The sequence below is a fragment of the Neodiprion fabricii genome, chromosome 6 (genome assembly GCF_021155785.1).
Source record: "Neodiprion fabricii isolate iyNeoFabr1 chromosome 6, iyNeoFabr1.1, whole genome shotgun sequence".
NCBI lineage: Eukaryota > Metazoa > Arthropoda > Insecta > Hymenoptera > Diprionidae > Neodiprion > Neodiprion fabricii.
In genome coordinates this window covers 8,312,453-8,336,585 of record NC_060244.1, presented here as the reverse complement: position 1 = coordinate 8,336,585, position 24,133 = coordinate 8,312,453, and the positions used below count along the sequence as shown (strand labels likewise).

General features: G+C 38.2%; 1 protein-coding gene across 2 annotated transcripts in view; it reads right to left on the bottom strand.

Moving 5' to 3' along the window:
- LOC124185653 (synaptotagmin-5) overlaps window positions 1–19,427 on the bottom strand; it is a 60,359-nt gene extending 40,932 nt beyond the window's left edge. The window contains exons 1-2 of one of the 2 annotated variants that reach the window (XM_046576612.1): window positions 19,353–19,427; window positions 17,406–17,517 (exon numbers count right to left, since the gene is read on the bottom strand). The gene's annotated coding sequence lies outside the window, so the exon portion shown is untranslated. Of the gene's footprint in view, window positions 1–17,405; window positions 17,518–19,181; window positions 19,253–19,352 lie in introns of those variants that run through there. The other variant, XM_046576613.1, reaches the window with a different exon arrangement.
- Between the last annotated feature and the right edge of the window lie 4,706 nt (window positions 19,428–24,133).

Here is a 24,133-nt window from a genome sequence, read left to right as displayed (position 1 = left end):
AGCAATCGAACTCTGAAATAATATCCTTCAATGCTTCGCAGTTCTACGATGCCAGTTCCATTCGACTCGGAACATCTGACTATTTCACTACCTTTAGTTATTACTAGGTTCTCGATAAAATGACCGACGACAAAGGAAATAAAAATATCGTATCCTAATTGATAGAGCGATTTTTATAAATCGTGAAAACGCGTATAAAAAGGGGGGGAAATGGTAGGGTGAGTTCACTTCGCATACGTTTCGAAAGAGAAGATATTAAAGTAAGAATAATAAGAGCAGAGATTCGTTCGTAACTTTGTTCCGCTTTACACCGGTAAAACGAATTTGTAACAATTTCATCGTTACGCTCATACATTGAGTGAATGATAACATTGGGTTAACGTGTCAAAACCCAATTATTTTACTCCGTCACTCCGCCCGATTGCATCCAGGTTATCGCCTGGTACAATATTCCCGGTGCTTCGGTGTAGATAATGAAGAGTGCCACTGGTAATATATTTCATGAATTTCTTCTAAGTAATTTCATTCCAGTCTCCAGAGGAACAAGAGCGATCCTCGAATGACAATAAGTTAAAACTTGGTAAACAGAGCTCGTAACAGGTGAAAGGAGAGGGGTAAATAGAATGCGGCCTGACGAGATTATCTCCACCTAGGTGTGTACGTATTCGACTATACAGATATAAATATGATATGCATATATAATATATGTATATATGTATATATGTAAATATGTATAAAATAGTTTAGTCTCTATCTGTCAGGACAATATATATTCGTCCGCGTTACACTTGTGCAAATTTTTATTGCCCGAAGCGAATACTGCAGACAGTAAAATTGCTAGTGAGGCAATTTGCATAGCTCAATCAATTCGGCGCATAAAACCTTTGACCATGATACGAGCGGGTTCCAGAGGGCAATAACGGTGGAAATTTCAGCGAAAAATACAGCACGCGTTTACTGCACATTAGAACGTTCAGTTTTTGCAAATCGTGGATATTATACAGATCGTTTTAACTGCTTGGAATATGCGATAATCATCTCTCGCGTTGCTGGTTATTATACGTGGGTAATATGAAATTAAGGCGAGTCTCTGTTCCGTGTGGGCAAAAAAAGTTTTTTTAAATTTGCCGGAAGTCTCGCGATCATTAATTTTCGAACACCAGAAACAGCCACGCGATGGAGCAATATATATTATATATATATATATACGTATACAAGTATTTCGCACAGTGTTTGCAAATTCATTTCGCAGATTTAATCAAGTATTCTAGACGCAGTGCCGATGTTGATACTTTGTACACGCCATTTCTATACCCAATTGACATGAAACTGAACAGCGTAAGATTTGTGCGTGGATCGATCCGCCGATGGGTACTTGCAAAAATTTACAATTATATGAAACGCGGACTAGACTGGACCGGATAAGTTTGCGCTGAGAATAAATTATGAGGTGATATTAAAAAGGTTGGTTTGCCACAAATTCACACTTTTTATGATTTATATTACGAGATAGTCGTAAAATGAGTACTTTACAAAGTATTATATTCGTGAGCCAGGAAGGTTTGTGTTTGGAAATACATAAATATAAGGAAGACTAAAGTTACAAACGAAAGTTTATGTAGCGATACTTCTTCTCAAATCGCTTCATAATAGTTAAAAATGTAACAGATTCTTCCTATTTCACTCTCTCGATGAGAGAGATTTTAAAATTTCTAAAAAAAAGAAAGAAAACTTGAAAATAATGAATTTGTAAAAACTAGTCTTGAATAAAATGAGTTACGGTAGATTCAAATCGAACGAATCTACTAGAATTTTTTAAGCACTTCGACGTGATTCGAAACGAAGCATCGATATCCAATTATCCGTTTATCGTTTCGGTAGATATTTTTTATTTGACTATTTTCAAGGCGATCCTCGTAGCTTAGGAGCACAACAATTTGATCAATACTCGCTGCGCGATTATCTCGTAATACGATTAATAACAAGTATCGATTTTTGGCCAACCAATTTCCTCAAAGCCCTCCGACAAACTTGTCGCTCTATTTGCCACCCTCGAAAATCCTCGGCTTACTGTTGTTGTAAATACTGCGTGAAACAATAAACCGGATTGGGATAATTCAGCCTGCGTTCCAGAATCAACTCGCTCAAGCGTTAACCCCTGTCGTTTGGAGGGGTCTCTTATTTAATTTCCGTGGATTCGGCAAGCACGGTTTTCGGTAGTCAGCCTTCGTTCTGCACCCGGTTAAATTTCACCCTTCTCGCCTCTTCCCACGGGGCGAACTATCATCCCTTTCACTCGTTCTGGATTAGTCAACTCCTCGACTGGAGATGCAGTCCATCCTGACGAGAATTGACAATTTCGTTCGGCTAACGAAGTTCGTGAACGGCGTATTAATCAAGGAAATCGGCTTGTTTCACTTTTCGATAAGTCAATCAATTGTTTCCGCATTGAGGTCGCGTGGCAGAGCAGAATTAGAAAAAAAAGCCTCTTTCGAATGTTCAAATAAATCCCCGCGGTATGTCATGCAAACTTGTTTCATGCCGCGAGGAGTCTCGACTAAACAAAAAAAAAAAATAAATAAATAAAAAAAAAAAATTGTACAAACGAATATTTTTTTCGCTTGTATTTTTCTCACGGATTGAATTACTGAATAATTGAGAAATATTAGCGGAGTTTGATCTTGACCTTGAAACTTTTCAAGGAACTTAGTTATACCTTTCTCGAGCATTTCGAAACCGAGTTCTCAAACTTATCCCGTCTTCATCATACACCCCCTCATCCCTTCAATTGCCGTTTGAATAATCCACAACTTCAGCCTTACGTGCTGAAAAAGTTATACTCGCGTGAAAGTTATCCTTCATCTCTCGAAAATTGACTCATTTTCGGGGTGAAATGGATTTGCAGTCGTACGCTCTACTCGTATACACGACGAAAAAATTCCTCCTCCTCCTTTATTTTTAGCAATGTAGGTGATATTTGGTTTTTTAATACTGACAATTCAATTAATTAACAGGGTTTTCTATTCATTGTAACACTTTATTGGCAAATTGAATCATCGGTATAAAGAGCCGAACTTAGTTTCTCCTGAAAATGCACGGTTTAAAAAAATAGTTCCAGAGCAATGAATAATTCGCTTGTGACGACCGAATAATAAGTTACGCTTGAACGTAGAAGATTAACAAATGTTTGTAAGGTACGATAATTTGGCTTGTACTGGACTAAGCCTAAGACTTCTTAACGCAAAAAAACAGGCCGAAGCAAAACACATATTTTGTTGTTTCAATTTGTTTTAGTCGTTTGATGTAAAAGAAAAAAAAAAAAAATTATAGAATCGTACAATTCGATGTGTAAAATCAGCGGAAAAGTCCAAGTGCGAATTTGGTGTAGCGTACCTCATAAGCATAAAACAGATCAGTCAAGAGAATAAAAATTTCGAAGGTTAATGTAGTGCTCTAGAATAAAGAGAAGAATAAAAAGTTGGAAAGAAACGAAAAAAAGTTGTCAAACGCAGAAAGTTGCGAATAAATTTGCGAACCCTGTCTCTGATGGTTTGTAAAGATAACATATTCCGTAAATTCTCTACATTGTATACAGCAATAAGATCGCGTGAGTGATTGCGGGGGTGTAAAAGTGACCGATGTATTATTATATATACATGCAAGAATTAGTATGCTTGAGCAAAAGATTTTAGCGTGTATAATTAATGTTTTTTTTTTTTGTTTTTTGCATACAAATTTTTAGACGTGTCTTACCGTTTGGGTTTGCCATACGTTAACATATTTTCTTCTCCCAATTTAATAATATCTTTCTCTACGAACCACGACAAAGCTGGTTTACCCTGTGCAAGGTATTGATCTACACCTTCGTTATCTAATCTCTCTCTTTATCTAGCGTTGTTACCGCGATTTTTGGTCTTACAGGCATCGCGTCGCATATTGTACATAAATTTGAAAATATTCTTTGATAATTTGATGGACAATTATTCGAATAACGAGGCAAGATAACGAACCAAAAAATGAATTATTTACCAACTCATCTTGTTATTGAATAAAGAAAGTCTTGTGATAACAATAATAACAATAACACTCATTTGAAAATATTGAGTAAATGGCCGATATTCCTTTTCGATACGATTATTAGCGGGACAATTTGGAAATTCTTCTATAATTCCGATGTTGAATTATTATATTCTCTTGCAATTTTTGGTATTGGATATTGAAGCGAGCTACTGTCAAGAAATCAAAGAAAAAGATTAAGAAAAATAATAATGTATTCCACGTAATATCCTCCTCCGGCAGCTTCATAGTTGGTCTGTTCTTTACCTGACGATTGCATCTTTTCTATCAAAAACAAAAAAAAAAAAAAAATGGAAAGTATACTGCTGAGGTAGGTAAACTTGCGGTAAAAGATAGCAAGGGAGGGAAAGCGCTGCAGAGAGATGTTAAGGCATTTTCCGATAGTTGGAGGAATTGCACACGATATCGAGTAAGTGGGTATGCGTTTGTAGATACGCATACATAATCATGTACTTAGAAATCTTGTTGCGAAGCAATCTTGTGGCTTTTGTACAATTGTATAAAATCGGCATTAGTATACGCGTACGACTCACCGGCGATACAATATTGAGAATAGCAATTTTATCTCAATAAAAAAAACTTCGAGATCCAAACGGGTTGCAATTTATCTTCTCTTTACGTGAACATACTCGCTTACTCCGTAGCAATATCACGTGGCTAATGTAACATGTGGACTTAACCGGCCTGCTTTTATGCAATTCGGGGTGTCTTTTTACCGAAATTCGATACGCATTGTATGTACGGTTTGCAGATAAAAAACAGCAGAAGGGCTCGCATTGCTGCATTACATACCGTAAATACGGTTGCGGAGTAATTTTAGACGATGGGAAACTTGAATGACGTTAGGCGATATTCAGCTTGATAGCCTTGAGAAGTGGTGGATCGAATTTTCGGCCGAAATAAGCCACGTTATCAAGTTTGACTATACGCTGTGTACAGAGTCTCTTCTGAGATATCGCGTTCACATCGACATGCAAAAACTGATTTACGCTGGTTGTTAGCGTCTTATTTCGAACCTCGACTTCGCCTCTAGTTTCGGATGTCTTTTTATCTCTCCTTTTCGCTTCCCTGCGTCACGAGTTCGATCGATTTCGAATTCAAACCGACCCCACGGCGTTCAACTCTGATCCGTTTCACACTCCATACTACACCTACCGGCTACCCCGTTATTTCGTAGGAATGTTCCAATTCAGAGTACATCTTACAGGAATATACTCCTGGTTGTCGAAATGCGGGTGGATTTCGATAAAACATATCTCAAATTGCAGGCGGATGAATATCGTCAATTGTTCATGCTCCTCGTATACGTTTTCGCATTTCCTGTGTATATGTGATATATATATATATATATATACCTTGACCCTTAATACAGGCATCATATACGTATTTTTCAACCCTATAAATTTCCTCGTGTAATACTCGTTGAAACGTTATTAATACGGTTGTTCTCGCCTTATTGGGCATCGCCTTGTGCTGAAGGAGAAATGTCAGAGTTCATCCACGCTCGTCTTTCGCCCGTGTTCACCACCGCGACGGGTAGCTGCAAAGCTGCCTTTGCATTTCAAATCGCAGTCTACCCGTCAGCTCTCATGTACATACGTGTGTGTGTGTGTGTAAATATATAGTACACGCATGTATATATTAGTGCAGCAGAGAAATTGCATTCAAATCTGCAGATATATAGAATTCACCGAGGAGATTTGGAAAATAAGAAGAATCTAGGTTATAGAAAGAATTTCTTCTAAGCAATTATTAAAAACGGTTCCGATTTCTGTCTACAACTAATATGATGCGGGTGAGATTTCAAGTAAGTAATTACAGGAGGAAAGATGAATAAGCGACTTATTCGATCGATTTATATTGCCGGCTTAATGCGTTTCTTTGTTTTAAACTGTGCACCTATATTCTAATTGGTGAGTCGACGTTACGCCATTTTCAATGTTTTCTTATTCTCCTGCTTAAGATGCGCTCATTATAACGATTTCAGGCAAAATAAACTTTGAAGCAATCAGTATCAATCAGACTGTGAAGAAATAATTGTTTTTATGGCGCCCGACGTTTTAACGTGAATACAGTACGATGAAATGGTATTTTACCCGAGCAGCTATAATATCAGTTCTCTGCGCGTTTATTGACGTTCAAGAATTTATATCTTTTCGTTGATTACACAAATGAGAGAAAAAATGTAAGCATGTCAACATAGAAATAGAGGATAAAAGAATTATCCCTCTTTTTACAAGATCGCTTCCTGGGAATATTTTTCAACCTTACATCTACACGGGACCTACTCACAATCAGTTAACGTAAGTATTGACATAAATTTAGAAAGGAAGCCGAGTCTCGGTATGCAAAAATAACGATGGAACAAAAAATAAGAACGTTTCGCACCACGCAAGTTTATTACTGTATATTACAAATGTATATAACTTATCTCCACAACAGGGACTACATCCGACGAAATTAAAAACATAAATCAGCACGCCTCAACACACACCGCCTGCAAGTGGAAATATGTAACAGTCTTATTATGTAGCCAAAAACAACAAGTCTCGAAGATACGCAGCTGATAAAATATTCATGAAAATATGCGTTTCAACAACCATCAGCGGGTATTTAATAAGAAAAATTTATACAGAATCGAATAATGAAATGAATTATCCTCCTAGAACTGCAAATTTGTTTTTCCAACACAGCGATGGGAATTGTGCAGGATTTCTTACGGCGAAGAAACGTAATTGCAGCACGGTTTTTGTTTGTTCGAGACTTACAAGATTCAAGTTTCACCGCAAGGTTATAATAATAGCGTTAGGTCGGGGTTTTTTCTTCCCCGATAAACTAAACGACAGAGTCCTAAACTATACGCACCGTGATCCCCGAGACGGGATGAGCACTTATCGTTAGTCGACCCCTTTGCTGGCTGATCGGATTTGCCACGACTGCTGAATCTCTTCTGGCAAGACTGCTTGCACGAAAAGTAGAACAAGAGACTTCGGAGAGGAGAGATAACGCGAGTAGGAAACCGAAAATCGATCCTGATCCTTTCGGGTCGCCGTTAACTACTAACCGGTGATAAATCGTGTCTCGAAAAAGATCGTGAGCCGAACTTGTACGATTTAAAACGTACATGTATACAATTCCAGCAACGCATTAGGTCGGATAAAAACCGTTCCCGAACTTCGCAAAAACGAAGTCATTTCACTCTCAGAGGATTCGAAGAAGTTTTTCTTCGTTCTCGTTTTCAATTTTTTTTTTTTTTGCTCGAGCAGCGGGGTTAAACACGTGATCTTTGGTTCCTATCGAGGAGCGAATGTAAAAATCGCAAGGCAAGGGCAAGTTGAGATCGAAAAGTTCAATATTTACTTGCCTTGGCAAATAGAGTTTATATCCATAACTTTTAATCACGGCAGGATCAAAAGCTTCGGGTAGGAATATGCTCGAATGGAATTATCGGTTCTTTTTGGTAGACGGATATAGCCGTTAATTACTGTAGAAAATTAATTACAATTCCGAATTTCTTGCCCGTGATGAAAGCCTTCGTTTATTACACGAAGCGTCATATGATTCCGAGTATATTGAATTTCAAAAAAATCCGAATCACTGTTCCTATTAATTCGAGCATGAATATTATATAGAATGATGTTAAGAAATGCGAAAGTTAATTCTGTTAAAAATTATACAATAATACGAAAATTAAATTTCTCTCTCGCTCATCGTCAGCTCTTATATTTTCGCCACTTTTTTCCGAGGGTCTGACACGAGTTGAATCGCTGTGTTGCTGAGCATATTTTAAAATGGTATTGCTCAGATATCAGATAAAGCATTTCTTTGAAACGTAACTCAATTTGTGGGTGCTGGTGTCTCGAAGTTGGTTCCGGATCTACAGCTTCTTTGATATATCTGAGCTAACCTTTTCATCGGCATTTTGCGAAACACAGAGTTCGACCGACGTGAGTCATTCTAATGATGAAAGGGATCCACAGTCTGAACGAAAAGTTAGAAAAAGAAAAATTAAGCTTTGCGAAATTTCTAGGAGTATCATTTGCCACAATAATAGTGAACAGGGTACTAAAACAACGTCCTTACAACCCAAGATCCTCTCGATTCACGTCAGACTGTCGGATCCATTCGTCCTTAACCCTTTGAGGCACATGTTATTGTGCTGAGTCAACATTTGTAACAAGACAGTATTCTACAATTTTTGGGGTCGTTGCTTAGGAATCTGAAATCGGATTTCAAAAATTCAAGATGACGGACTCGTATGGCGAACGAAAATCTTAAATTTGGTCGAATCCAGTGAGAAACTCTAAGCAGGGGTTGGCGGGTTCGCTGACTGGATCCGCCGTGTTGAATTTTTCAAATCCGATTTCAGATTTGTAATCAGCGATCCCAAAAACTTACAAGTCATGTAAAACATATACATGTGTCCTGTACACCAAGTAACTTTCTCGGAAATGAATTATTCTTTCAATTCTCAAGTTGTTTTGATCAATTTGTTTCTAACAATAATAATTTACATTACACCGCAACAATTACTCTTGAATATTGAGAACCTATTAATATACTATCAGAAAATGCAAAATAACCGCAAAGAAATGTGATGAAATTTTCTAAATATACAAAAAATGGATATAATATAGGTGGTAAGAAATGAGAATACTCAACACTTCTTACACCCGCGTGGCGAAACTTTTCCATTTCTTGTTTTCCCTGCGTAATATATTAATCCATCATTGATTCGTGCCAGGCCTGACCTAATTGCGCACAAATTGGTCCCTAATGCTGAAGTTAAAATCCAGTGGTCCGAGAGTTCCTCATTTAAACTGACCGATATTACGTTAACGGGGTTAGCAGTCAGACTGGGTGAGAGAATCGAGGAAATACGGAGGTTTTCCGTTTCGAGATAACGCCTGAGCGGGAATTCTCGTGATAATAAATTACCGGTGAGACCGAGTCGTTCAAATTACACGTAATTTGATTTATCGCAATGTCGTACAGAGTTTAAATAGAAAAGCTTCCCGGAATACATCGAACTTTTATTCCATCAATTTAACAGCGATTCTCTCCTAAGTTTTATACTCTGCTGATGATGAGTGATACTTTCAAGAAATTGATAATTTTTTCTCACGGGAACAAAGCCGTTAAGACCGAGAAAGATCGTTGGCTTATCTCTTTGCTCCCCGATGTAACTCGCCGTATTTTAATTGGCTCGTATTTCGTGTCGAGTAATAAGAGGTTTTAAAAAGAAGCTGCAGCCAAAGAAAATTAATAACGGACGTTAGTTTCTCAATTGAGTACAATTTCGTGATTAATATTCACCCCACTATTCGTGATCAATAGTTTTGCGGCACGGAAGCGAAGCCAATATGACGTTTCGTAACTCCAGGATCCGCTCTGGCGTTTGAATAGCCCTGCGGCGAATTTCCAACTCCGATAATTGATACGATCTTGATTACAATAGTGCTAATTGCAAACCTCCGTACTCTGCGTGACTGAGTTTTCCACGCCGTTGTCGTTTTTTGTACAGCGTTTCTCAAACGACTACAGAAATCGAAAAAGTTATTATGCAAAATCTCCGTTACAGAAATGAAAAGTAAGAAGCAATTTGTTTTTTTTTCAGCAACTGAAAAGCAATTCAGTCTCAATTGTCAACAACAACCGACCTCCGAATAGGTTTGAGTTGACTGTTTTTTTTTTTTCTTTTATCAAAGAGTGTAAAATTATATGGACCAATCAGAAATATACGCGTATTTTGTTTTATAACCGTGAGAGAGATCCAACATCGTATATTTTGCTATTCATTTAATAACTCGGTAATTTTCAACATGATAATTATTGTTTTCGCTGGGACGATACCGGTATAAAAAATTTTACTTGGCTACCTTGGGTCGCCAATCAATCATTGAAGCGGAGAATGAAAGCCGGACACTTTCGGATCGATGTAAATGTCAAATTAAGCTGCGGGTTCGGGAACATCTGGACTGTGAGTCGTTTCATGGTCCAGCTGCGGTCGTTGAATTCGAGTTAATGTACAAGAGCGGATGGTAAACGGTGACCAATTAAGCCTAACGTTAGCTATATCTTTTCGGTCGGTGAAAACCCCGAACACCGGAGGTTTAACGATGAAATTCGGCTATCCGCACTGCCGGACGAAAAGCTGTATTATAATTCTTTGATGGTTGCCGGTGTGTCGTTTATATAATCCCGTCTTTTTCTTTTGGCAATTTTTTCCAACCCAGCCGCCACTTCGGCCGAAGCGAATATCTTCTCAAATTATTATAAGTGTATTTTCTTGAATTTCTGCAGAATTGATGTTCTCTGTTTACCGAATGATACAGCGAAGAAAAATAAAAAACGAGAGAAGAACGGAAAAAAGTTGCAAGAAATTAAATTTTCAACTAATTACCTGAGTAAAAATATCAAACGATTTGGTTATCATCCGGAAAAACGCTCCAAAGTTTTGACTTTTTTTTTTCATCTCTAGAATAAATGTTTTTTTTTCCCAATTGATGAAGTTTTTCCAACAACAAATATTTCCTATGGAATCGGTGATCATTGTACAAGCTCTGAAAAAAATCACCCACACGTTTAGAGGCAAATTTGAAAACGGGCTGTAGGTAAAACATTTTTCATGCTGGCATGTAAAACACGGGCATATGTGCATACATACATACGCGTAATATATAGTTTTCGAAACATTTACAAGATTAGATAAAGGAATTGGTGTAAGCTATAGATATACGGTATACATCGTAAAAATTTATCAGGCTCAGTCAAACTCGATATCTTCGTTGCGAGTTACACCGTTGGCTTCAAAAACTTTTTCCTCTATATATCAGCCACTCAAAGGTCGCGTTTTTTTTTTTTCTCACGACACATCTTCATATTTCGAAGGAAAAACACATTATACTCAGGTATAACCCATCAACATGACAGCTACCCTGCTACACAGCTCTTCTTACCAGAGCTGTAAATATAATACGTATTGCAGACACACACACACACACCCACGTATATATATATATATATTTATATATTCAGCATACGACTGCCATCGATCGCCGCAGAAAAATTATGCAAAACGTTGTTTGATTTCATTTTGTGATCGAGCATATCTTTTTCGTATCGATGCAAAAAAATAAAATCAGAATAAAAATGGTTAATTTGTGCGAAAATTCTTTCTTGCAGCTTACGCTGTTTACAATTTTGCAACAATGCCGTTTGCACAACTATAAATCTATGTTCCATTACAAAGAGCACAAACCAAGGGGGTGATAAACGAGATCAGGTATTTTGATCCGACTAATTCGTTCGGTGAAGTTGATGGCGTTCTGTGTGCGCACCCTGTATATATGTCTGAATTGATATGGCAGCTGGTACGGAACTTGGCTACTATCTGCGCAAAGTTATCGCTATGGAAACAAACGCGTAATAGGTACGGGTGAGGTATAACTCGTGTCGCAATCAGGGAACCTCGCCGCTTGTCAACTCGTAAAAGTTGGAAGTGCCCGAGAGCCACGCCTATCCCTTGGGCGATGTTACATGCGTTAATGAAAGTAATACCACAGCAAGATAATTGTTCCCACTTCAGAGACAACTCTTGCCTTGAAAATTTGCAAATTTTACCCGTATATGCGAACAGAAACAAACTGCTTTTGGGTTGCCGCGTAATTGCTTCGTTACATGTGTCGTGGGTACTCTCATTTGTACGTGCCTACGTTAAATGGGTATTACGTTGCATGCGTATTGCGTAGGTGTCTCGATGGAAAAAGAGGAGAGAAAAGTCTGGTAAAGAAGATGAAAGGGCATTAAGTTGCGCGGTAAAGCGCAGCTCGAAATAAATTAGAGGAAAGTCATTTGGCTTAACTTATTTCAAACGAATATACCGTCAATCCATGTACATTTATACATACATGTACTGACATCGGCGCTGTTATTAAATTTATCATTTTTCGTACAGAAGATTACATGTCAGAGACGAGGAAAAACGTAATCCTTGTATCGATGCAATTTGTACCCGGCCTACAAGAGTCGATACTGGTTCTGTATAACACAAAGCTAGGAACAAGATAATGATAATGATTTTCCGGATAAGCCGCGGGTGTTGAATTTTATTAGCTCCATTTTTTCTGGTTACTATACGACGGGAATGCGTGAAAATTTAATGAATGAAACGACGAGAAGAGCCCTACACGTCGATCAATTTCACAAAATTCAAGGACATGTATTACAGAACTCAGCTAGCTGCAATGTTTTATCAAATTCAACGAATCTCCGTGTTCATAAAATCACAAGACTATAATAATAAACGTGAAAAACGTAGGGTAAAATATTGTTGGATAAAACGAAATAGTTAAACGAATTTGTACCCTCAGCAGAATTGTGGATTTGATATGCAGGCGCGATATATTATCGAGGAACTAGCCCTCAACCTATATATTATATATTGTATATATATATATAAACCGACCCTCGAGTAATACCATAGAAACGGGGCCTGAACCCCGGACTGAAAAAGGGTTCGATTTTTATTTTTCCAAGAAAGTTTAACGCGAGGAATAACGTCGCTGCTTATGGCACAACCGAATGTGACGGAGTAAGAAAAATACGATCGTAAAGTAGTCGTATTCGTGCACTCGGGAGTGACAAATAAATAGAATATGAGAAAGAAATTCCTATTCTCTCGTGACGTGTGGACGGTGACCGTAATCCGGTAAGGCGTCGTAAAAACGGTTGAGAGCCGACGATCAAGATGATCGGAAAAAGAACGAGGGGGCGAGGGGCGGAGGTACAACTCGATTGTAACACGTGTGAAGCGGTTTCTTACCCTTCGTTATGCGGAATAAACAATAATAAACTGGCGCCAATGGGTGATAGGTCGCGTGGAATAAAGGCCGGGAAAGGCTGCTCAAGGTATCGTCGAAGAAACGGAACGCAACGAAACGAAACGGAACGGCTTCGTCATCCGCGGTGACACAGCTATCCTAACGTTTCTGGGTAAACAAGGGCCGCGACTATATACCCTCGAGCCCTTCCCTCGTTGCCCCCCAACGGCGCGAACCCCACCGAGGGACGCCCGGCGTCGCGACGCCCACGCTGATTACGTTTGCACAATGAAACGCGCGGCGAGGGCGGTCGGCAAGGGGTGGAGGTCGAAAAATAGGGACGGGGATGACAGGGGTGGAGTTCCTCTCAAGACCACTTCCTACCTCGTGTCCACCCTTTTCATGTTTCTGTTTATTTTTGTTTTTATTTTTTTATTTTATTTTATTGCGCTTCAAGGAAAAAGTTTCGCGGCCGCGATTAGCCACGATTTTAGAGGAATTTATCTAACCCGTCTTGCAGAAATTTTCATTCGCGCGAATTGTGGGACGATCGAAGGATTTTCGTTTTATTGTAGCTACTGTAAGAAAATGTTGCGAAATGTTTGTACGAACGATAACGTTTGTTTGTTGTTGCTGTTTTATTACAACGATATGTGGTCCGAGTAACCGTGTATAGTTGTTGGCGCGGTTGCAGTTCTCGGTAATATATATTTCACAGTATATTATAGCAATGCACACTAGGAAAAAAAAGACAAGTAACTGTGTCTAAAAATAATAGGAACACTCGTAGACTTGTAAAATTTTTCGTTGCAGCTATAAAAGTGATTTTAGAAAATTAATAAGCTGAATATCGCATTTAGTAACTACAGCTGGAAATTATTTTCGATCCAAGGACTAAGCTATTTAGAATTAGTAAATTTTTAATGCATGATTTGGTTTGAATATTACAAAAATTATAAAAATTACAAAACGTTACCAAAAATCATGTATAACTGCTGTTAAACAAGTGACCGTTAATACGTAAATAATTGTATCTTTAATCGATTCCAAGCTGCCAATTCTGAATACGATCTGTACTCATGACCATTGAAATAAATAGATTACAACCCACGAGTATTACTATGTTCCCAAATCAACGGCCGGACTCTTTATATATTGCCTCAAATTTTTCGCGTCTCAATTCTACCTCACTTCACTCGATACGAAGAAAAATTTCACGTCAAAAATAATTGCAAGCGTTGATGTGATTACGTACGAGTTCTCTTTCTTCTTTCCGCTTCTTTTTCCACTTGGCTTTTACGATCGCAAAGTGAAATTCTTTTCAGACTTTTTATCTAGAAGAAGTGAGCGACTGTCATCTTCAAATTACGATGGCAATATTTTTCATTAATATCGATTTTTGTTTTTTTCCTAGAATATATTTACGCTTGAATGAAATACCGAATTAATGTTCGAAATCTGAATTTCATAGGAACGGCTCAACGGATTAAAGTCAAATTTAATCAATTATTCAGGTACGTACATACTCAACTGAGATAATCCGCAAAGCTTTTCAAACTCCCGCGATTTTCGTAGCGAAACGACGTGCAGCCAAACCTGCCGAAGAAAATTCTTGCAGCATGCCTTCGCGTTGAATAAATATTTTCAAAATATTATAAAGACAGCTTTCCGCTGTTGGTCCACGACGTCGTGACATTGATATTACTATTTTCCGTATATCCCTGAGCCGGACCAGAAGGGTTCAAAGTTCAAAACAGCACACCGAGAAAAATTACATTTGTTATGGTAACTAGAAAAATTGAGTAAAGCAGGTATCGCGAAAAAACTGTTTGAATATTGCTGGAATTACGAAAAACGAGGTACACGTAACCATTTTGCGCTATTGTCGATCCTTTTTTGGTAATTGCAACGAAAATGAAAATAATTGCAACAAAAATGAAAATAGTTAAGGACTGAGCGGTAACCGGAACTAAAAGTTTCTCTCAGTGCAAGAAAACTGGAATGAAAAATGACTCGTCGGATGAATTAATCACGAAGGGAGGTTAAACTTCGTTCGGCATCGACGTCGCCCCGGATTGGAAGTATTTTCACCCTCCCTCGACATTTTCAAGATTAATAACTTTAGTAATTTCGTACGAGCGCTCGGCCGCGTGTTTCATGCAAAAGAGGAACGTTGAATCCCGAAAGGCTCTGTCTTCGTATTCCAAGAGCGTATGGCGCTCGACTCGGCGACCGAGAGATAAATAGTAGGGAAAATGTACTGCATAGTAATGACGGTTCACGGATTTCGGTTTATTGAGAGGGTTCGTATAATCTCGTGCTGCGAAGAGTCGCGCGTGTATCGGCGAAACAAATCGTCCCGTTGAAAAAACGATTTACCAACGCTCCGGGAGACGTTTCAATCCGTTCCTCCATTTGTTACCCCTGCAGCATCGAATACGCGGGGCAATTCGGCGCAGACTCTATTCTGCATGTGTGTGTCGGCAGCATCTCGCGACTTTGATGCTTGCGGGCCAAGGTCGGACATGCTCATCTCGTTTCATTTATGTTTGATTCGATATTGGAATGCCCCGTTGTACAGGTATAGAGATCCTCTCTTTCCGCGGCGTTCAACTGATCCCACCACGCCTAGCGGACACTTCGTATTGATGAAAGTCATCCTGCGTATCAAGGGCTCTCTTTCCATTTTCTCCCTGATGCCCCAATCCGGGGGATCTAAGCCTTGGCAGGAACAAAAATCCTTTTCTTCACACAGGCGATATGTCTGCCTTGGGAATAAGGAAGCGAAGAAGAAGAAGAAGAAGCAGAAGAAGACAAGGAGGATACAAAGAAGATAGGGAGAAGAAGAAGGATCGGAGGAAAACATGGCAGAATTGAGCTGGATAGGCAATCGGCTTCTCTGCGATTTGATTTTCGTCTTTTTCATCTTTATAAAGTATATTATAATTTAATGTAAAAACTATTTCGAAAATCGTGATTCGCCAACGTCGGTACGATAAATTCTTGCTCTGTGCTGTTGAGTTCGTTGAACTTACATATACAATAAAAAATCAATATTTAACGTACTGATCGGAACGAGTTTGCAAAAGTTTGTTGAAACTTCTACGGAGGCAGTAACGAGAGAGATATTGAAAATACGCAATCGAAGTTATAACTAGATCGCGAGGTAAAGAAACAAATAATCAGGGGTTAAAATCGTCTCGCAGATCGCTAAATGACACGGAACATCGTGCATTAAATGTGCGAATGACTCGAGCTTTCAGTAATGACGACTGCGGTAAAGCAGCGACACTTTCAAGTACGAAAAATCGCTTTTTTTCTACACTTATATCGATTTGACAACTCTCCCCAAGGTATAATACGGGCGAGTACTCCATTAATGGCTCGAGTTAGCTGTTTACCGAGATCGAAGTTCAGCTGAAAATGTAGTCAGCACGCGAACGAAGAGGATCCTCATTATTCCTCCGACGTGTGCGTAGGTTTGAGGGAACACGTTCAACAGACGTGACTTGCAATAAAAATTTTCATAAAATACGCGAAGATTGCGAGTCGTCCCCGCATTTATAAGCTTCGAGACAAAAGGCGAGAGAAAATCCCTCTCATCGGGCGATATGCGCTCCTCGTTTTACGTGCAAGAAAACCGAGGATAAAAATGTGGCATAATTCGACGATCAAGATAATTGGTAGATTAGTTTTTTTCGGATGTGCTCTTCAAGCGAGTTATGCGATTTTTTTCTTATAGACACTTCTATTCTCGTTCGGCACGAATTTCATGCAGCGTCAATTCTTTTTTTTTAACCCTCAAACGTTTAATACCGCACGAACGCATAATTTAAACTGTAATTCATACAATTTTCGTCAAATCGTGATATAAAAAAAAAAAACGCTGGTATTTTATTTAAGATTAACAAGAAGTGTGAGCTTTTTTTTTAATGACTTCGGGAATATGAAGTATATAATACATTGTAGTAAGTAGATCGAAGTTGCATCTTCTCCTTGAGGAACTTGCTTTTCTCAGGGATTAAAGTTTCATTATGTAAAAGCCGTGCATCAATTTAAAATTATAATAATTTTAGAATCGACGTGTAAATTTCGGATTCAAAGCTGCGACTGATTTTTGCGCACCGTGGCGTGATTAAAGATGCAGCGTAAAAAGCTAATCGCCAATAATCCCTTCATCCTTAGCGAATGGAAAATCACTTTTCGGAAGCTCTTCGTAATTTGCATCAGAAGCCACGCGGCTTTCCGCTGTTGCGAAGGGGGAAATAAAATACGATTTTGATCACTCGATAACGATTCGAAATTCAAAAATCTCAGCATTTTCATTCTCTGGAGAAAAAGTTAAATTGGTAACTAACCGTTTAGTCAATTGCTCGAAGATGTTCACTTAAAATGATCATTTGATACATATCATCCAAAGCAAATAGAAATTCTCACACCCTAACCTCAAGTTTCGAAATTCCAATCGACCGATAATCATGCGTAATACGATTTTTAATAACTCACCTGAAATTTTGACGGTCAATCGGAACAATCACTGGCACTATATATTCATCAATCGCGGAGCTTCCCGCGTTCAGCAAACACTTTTTCGGAGATTAAAGACGTGCGTCAGAATCTGTAAAAAATTGCAGGATGAGGGCAGAGTTATTTCTTTTTTTTTATCATTTTTTTTTTTACGCGACAACGTAACGTTATATCTCCTTTGCGCGGACATTTTCATGTATAACGTACGTGGTTAATTTGAGACTCGAGAGGAAAACAAAAACAGCTTCTATAATCAAGCGCACATCTATAGGATGTGTGTATGTGGAACTGCCGCAGAATTGATTGAAACGTGAACGAATTACGCAATTGCACACGCTTATGTTGATAAATTAACTTCGCCCCGACGCACCGCAGGGTCAACGAGCCACCAATTATGGCAATTACCGATTCCACCCCTGAGCTCGCCACTCTTGTCAATTGCAATACAATTGTCCTCCTCTGCTCGCTGACGAGTGCACTTCTTTCAAAATATGATTGGACTCTGCATTGTCGATAATTGTTTGAACTAACGCTGAGTAACCGCTCAGTCCGGGATAACAAGCATAAAAACTCTACAATAAGATGGAAAAATTTTCCGTAACAATTCGGTATACAAGGTGCAGCAGGGATGAATCGGGTCCAATTTAATATGGGAAGGAGAAAAAAGCTGTCAACATGTTGTACTATAAAAGGTGTGAATAAAGCTGAAAGCGTAGTTCGTAAATTGAATTCTCTACGGACTGTCTGAGACCGTTGTATTGTCGTTCGTATGAAAGTTGTCGTGTATATTTATCGTTCACAAGTCTATGAGAAACGATTCTTAGATTCGTATCGTACCTTTTTCTTTCTTTATCGACAGCTACAGGGTTGAATGAATATAATTATCTGTCTCACAATCGGACCGTTTGTATAGAATTCATTCAGGGATTGATGAAATATCAACGAATGAAATTTATACAGCAAAGTTGGAGGAAGAGCAAGTTCATAATAATACACACTTCATTCATTCTCTCCTTGTTTTTTGTACAGGAAAATTGTTTGAAACAGAATTGAACTCTATCACAAAGCGTCGCGCATTCAAACATTTATTTCTGATGCGTTCTTCTTCTTTTGAAACGATTGAAACAGAAAAGAAAGGCGAGGAGCGGGGGGAATGATTACCGTGTGAAAGATACCCGCTGCGTATGAAAGTAAGAAGAACGGAAGAAGGAAAAGAAGAAAAAAATTAAACGAGATAAAAACTTGAGGAGTAAAAACGTAGAATGGTTAGAAAATAGAAGGACCGCATTATCAAATTTTCAATTACGCGAAAAATTCTTTCACAGCCTATGAAATGTAGTAAGTTGCTGTATAAAAAAGTTACACTTTACAAAGGTAAAAATATGTATTAAAAAACCGAGGTACAAAATTCGTCGGAATGCCTTAGAATATAATAACATTGTCGAATAGTCACAGTTCTGACGAATCTATATTTTGATTTTTTAATTTTTGTAAAATATCAATGAAATAAAGTTTCGCATTTTTGAAAATCCGACACCGCAACCGTCCGATTTTTCGACAATTCTGCCATTCGATCCCTATTTAGATAACACTAATCCAGGCTTCGAGATTTCGGAAATGAAATAAATCGCGGCTGCCGCATTCAGCAGCAAGTAGTAACGGTCCGTTGTTTGTCCGGCGGTGCGTCAGTAGCGAAAGGCGTTACCGGTCAGCCGGATTTTTATTTCCGAACTTGTATAAAAAGCGAGATGATACCGAACGCGTAAGGGTCTAATCGTGATTCGCGAAGGGTGTCGTCACGGCGAGCCGGGCAGCAGGATCAAGATTGGCGCTGCTGGTTTTCTCTGTCGCGTGTCCTGACTGACAAATGGTGGAAAAAGGGGGCGGAAGGTGGGAGGGAAAGAGACGGGGATGCCAAGTCCTTACGATTGTACGATCCTGACGACGCAGACACTGCCCTCTCTGCCTACCTATTCTTACGGTCTGAATTCGCTCGCGGCGCGTTCGCGACTGAGTCTCACCTCACCTCACGCGTCGCGACGATCCCGTCCAGGATCTCCACTCGAGGAGTGGGCGCGAGAGAGGGAGAGAGGGAGAGAGGGAGAGAGAGAGGGAGTTTGTGAAACCCCGAGGGTTTATCACCGGCCTCTTTTTTTTAAATGCAATACTAGGATTTTCACATCGTATTTTTGCCAAACGTATTATCTGCATCTTCATATTATCCCGAATCGTAAATTTTTCAGTACAGTAGCTTGAAACAATTACAGGATATATTTAATTATTTTAACAAATTCGCTGTTAAAAGTAACAATCGCGAATTTTATAGCCGATTGAATTCCAGTGTGACGTCACGATTTTGTTTGTTTCGATCCATCGTGAAGGCTGTAATTGTTATGCAATTGGAATAACGAAAAATACGACCCTCGCAATTATTGCCTCGTGAGCTATTCCAATACGTTAGAATATATAATACTGGATTCGGTCCAATTCTCAGTCTAATTTTTTACCGCTTTTATATTCCGGCTGTGATTTTTATTGCCAATTACCGTGTTTTGTTTTTCCAGTATATATTAATTTATTGCTTACATACACCCAGTTTTACTAGCGAAATTCATTTCGGGCTCGATTATCATCAATTTTAACGCGGCTGAAGTTTTTTCCAAAACTTCTTCCAGCCGAGCATTTTTTATTTTATGAAAAATCACACCAAAGGCAGTGTCCATGATTCAAAAATTCAAATCTCATCTTACGGTGAAGTCACTTTTTCTTCCGCGTTTACAACACCGTCCTTGCTTTTGTTGGAGATTAATTACTATAACCACGTTACGCTTTTTTTTATTATTGAGATTCATTCATGAGTCAGTTCAAAACCCGTGAATGTATTCGAAGAAATGGATTTTCAGTGGATTCAACCAAACAACAAATTACCTAGTTGAGCCCACATTCGAAAATTATTCGATGTCGTAATTTCGTTGCAATGGAGTAATTGTTGGATAGATAAAATTTATAAAAAGTAACCGCATTGAATACATCAGATGAATAGGAAGTTGAGAAACTCAGATACCTAAAACCTGACGTTTTCAGGAGAGTAGCTTAAGAATTTCTGTACAGAATATATTTCTGCACGTTTTTCCTCTGTCGAGTGTCTGTGTCCCCAGCTCACTTCTATATAAATACTACGCATTCAGGTATATTTTACGTAACAAGGCGCAGAGAAAACTTCCATAAGGGTGTATACGTATAGATATGTACGTTGAAGACTCTGTAAATATCGACTAGCATTCGCAAATTTAACCACTTTTCACCACGCAAAGTCTACGACGTGTTTTATACCTTGTACACGTTGCAAACTGACAATATTTCTATTCGTCACACGATATCATCTTAATCGATTTTCAATTAAGGTCACACGCTCGGAATGTCCGTCACAATTTCTCCTTGAAATATGAATGTAATTAAGAACTAAATGCTAGTTGCTGTTGTATCGATTTCAACTTGAAATTGTTAGCAAAAAATGTCCGACATACTTAATAATCGCGGTTTACGAGTAATTTTGATTTGTGTGCTGATTGGTTGTAATTTCTTTTTTTTCGAATCAGTTATTAGACGTGGTAGAGAATCGTAAGCGTCATTCGACTCGTTGTATATACGCTTTATGTGGCTTGAGCTTTTTCCGTCGCAGGTTAACTAAACAGCTAGGTACCAGAGCTTTTAAAACTAATTACACAAATGCAATTTAATTCAGTTAATTCAAAGACTTTGTATGCACGCTCAATTTATTGCGTATTTATTTTACGTCTTTATTTAGATTGCACTGTTGAGTGGTAGGATAAGATGACCTGCAGATAACGAAGAAAATTTCACTTTCTGTATTCGCAACGTGTTCGCTCCTACTTTTTTCTCGAAATGTAAATAACCTAGACATTCGTGTGTTTTCGTATTTCAAACTGATTTCACATCACCCCGTATATTTCCATAATCAACTTCAAGTGACGGATTTTCGATAGTAAAAACACGCGATTACAGCAATAATAACGGTAATAAAAGAAGGAAACTGAAATAAAACGAAGTTTTAAAAAAAGGGAAAAAGCGTCAGGGTTATTCGCCGTTCGAACAGCGCACAAACCAAAGTATATCTCACATATCATGTACAGGTATAACACATACGTCTAATATATATAACACACATGTCCTCGGATTCCAACAAAGCTCATCCGTATAAATTTGATGGCATTGCGAAGCCAAAAAAAGATTTCAGATACGATACACATATTTCTGTGCTTTTGCTTTGCCAAAACGAGAAGCGGCGGTGATTTTACCAATTTTTTTTTCCTGCAACGTCTGATGAGCGGCTACCGATTGAAGACAAAAAAAAGTACTCGAAAGGCGTCTTCGATGCGAAGAGATATACATCTTGTATATTTAGATGCACCTGTATAACATGAAAGAACTGAAAATCGTAATTACTTTACGGTTTCTTTCATATTTGTTCATTTCTTGTTAGAAAACTCTTTGAACCTTGTATATAATCACGCCGTCACCATCACCGCATGAATTATTTACTTTCGTAAAAACAGACGCAAACACACACACACACACAGATAAAAATTGACGCCTACTTATACCTGTGACGGTGTATCTCAGTTACCAATTAGAATTATTCACGTTGAATTAAACACTAGTGAATATATTCAAATTCCACCCCGAATAACGTATAAACTGAATACAAACAAAAAAAAAAAAAAAAATAAATACAGAAACTGGTCACTGTTGACCGCAAATATTTGTCACCCCTAGAGATTTTTATTGCAAATTGATATTCGCTTGGAAATAATATTGTACGAGTAGACTGGTAAGAAAAATATGACTAGATAATTCAACGCTATTGTGACGAATAATATATTGCGCTGTTATGATTCCTAATTCAGGTAAAAGGATCAGAATTTAACGTCAATTCTTCATCGAAAATACACGCTAGAACAATTGTTATATAATTATACAAGCATCAATGCAACTCGGCAGTGCGCAGAGCGCAATAAACGTAATTATATGTTACTCGTCTCAAAAGTATTGATGAACCTATTGTACGCAGGGGTGAAAATTACGGCACAACACGCTCCGAGTGTTCATGTATTATTTACATTATAATTATACACGAGTAGTTATAATATGTGGACATGTTTCAGGTATATTAATTTCTGAAGACGATGCTCTGGTGAACAACGATAGTTATATTTCGCAGGTAACAATGAAGCTGCGAAAACTGGTGTAAAGAGTCAAATTACGACTGACGGTTAATTCGGGTTGTGGAAATAACGAGGAGACTCGGAATTAATGTTGTTATTATTGCTAATCATGCCACCCCGAATTGAAGTACCGATTTATCATGCAACTGTAATCCTCGCACAGGAAACTTTGGAAACTAACCCTAGGAGGGTAGAGGATTTGTGTAAACACTTCCTTGGTTAAGTAAACAATCCGTCTGCGCGATAAGACAAATTCTCGGGAAGGTACAGGCTGGCATACATAATAAATTACACAAAATAAATATAATTTGCGGCTCCGCAGATAATGTAAAATAACAAATTCGAGTTTCTTGGCCGATTGAATGGAAGTTTTTAATTCCTGCGTTTCATTCTATTCTTCCTCCCCTTTTTCGTCCCCAAAGAGGACAATAATAATAGCAATGATCGTCAATTCTGTAGTTCTCGAATTCACGCGATCGATGTTATTAACAATAGACTAATTTGGGTATACAGGTATACACGGATGAATTTAAGGAGGAAAAGTATCGACACTGCAAGCCATCACCATCGGAATATCGAATAAATAGAGATTTTCATCTACGTATAGCGCACTCGACAAATAGTTTTTATTGCTTCAATAGGTCGCAGCAGTTTGTCGGTATATTTTATATTACCGTGTGTACCATCTACAAGAACGAGATGCAATAAGATTTTCCCTCTATATTTTCCTAGTCCGTTTACTCTGCTTTATAAAATCCCTGCGCAAATATATACCTATAATAATAGGTGAGTATAGCGGCTAACCGTAAAAATAGCGAAGCACCTAACCGATTACGGGAAAAGCGCGATTCCTCTCGTTTTTACGATCAAATATTTTCTACTTGCCCGCTCGCAATAGCTCAATTATGCAAATTTTTTCCCCGACCGATAAAAAGGGTAGGCTTCCTTTTTTTGTCCGCCACCGCTATCATGAATTCAATGAAATCGAAGCTTGGTGGCAAACTGCGTCCATCTTCAACCTTGTTAAAAATTTACAGACTTCCTCACTAATTTTTCTTAATTTCTTTCCTGCTACTGAAGAAAACAACAATTTCTCTTTCGAAAAGAAAGTTTCAATCGAATCGTACCTGAAGATGTGTCTGGGGTAAAAAAAATGGTAAAAGGATAATTAGTAACATGTATATGTATACATTGAACTAATACTAACAAACTGTTTGACAAAAAATTTGAAAAAAATGTACTAAATTCTCGAAGCTCGTTGCAAAGTTATCAAACTTTTATAAAATATTTCAAGTATTCTTACACGAGAAAAAAGCTTCTCCGATTGCGTCTCAAACGAGTTTCAAATTTGACTCACTCGGAAAGCAGCCGCAGCTGCCTATAGAAAAAATTGTACGAATATTTCAAGTGTATCTCTTATTGTGGTATCAAAACTTGTAGCTACCCAGAGTTTTCTATTAT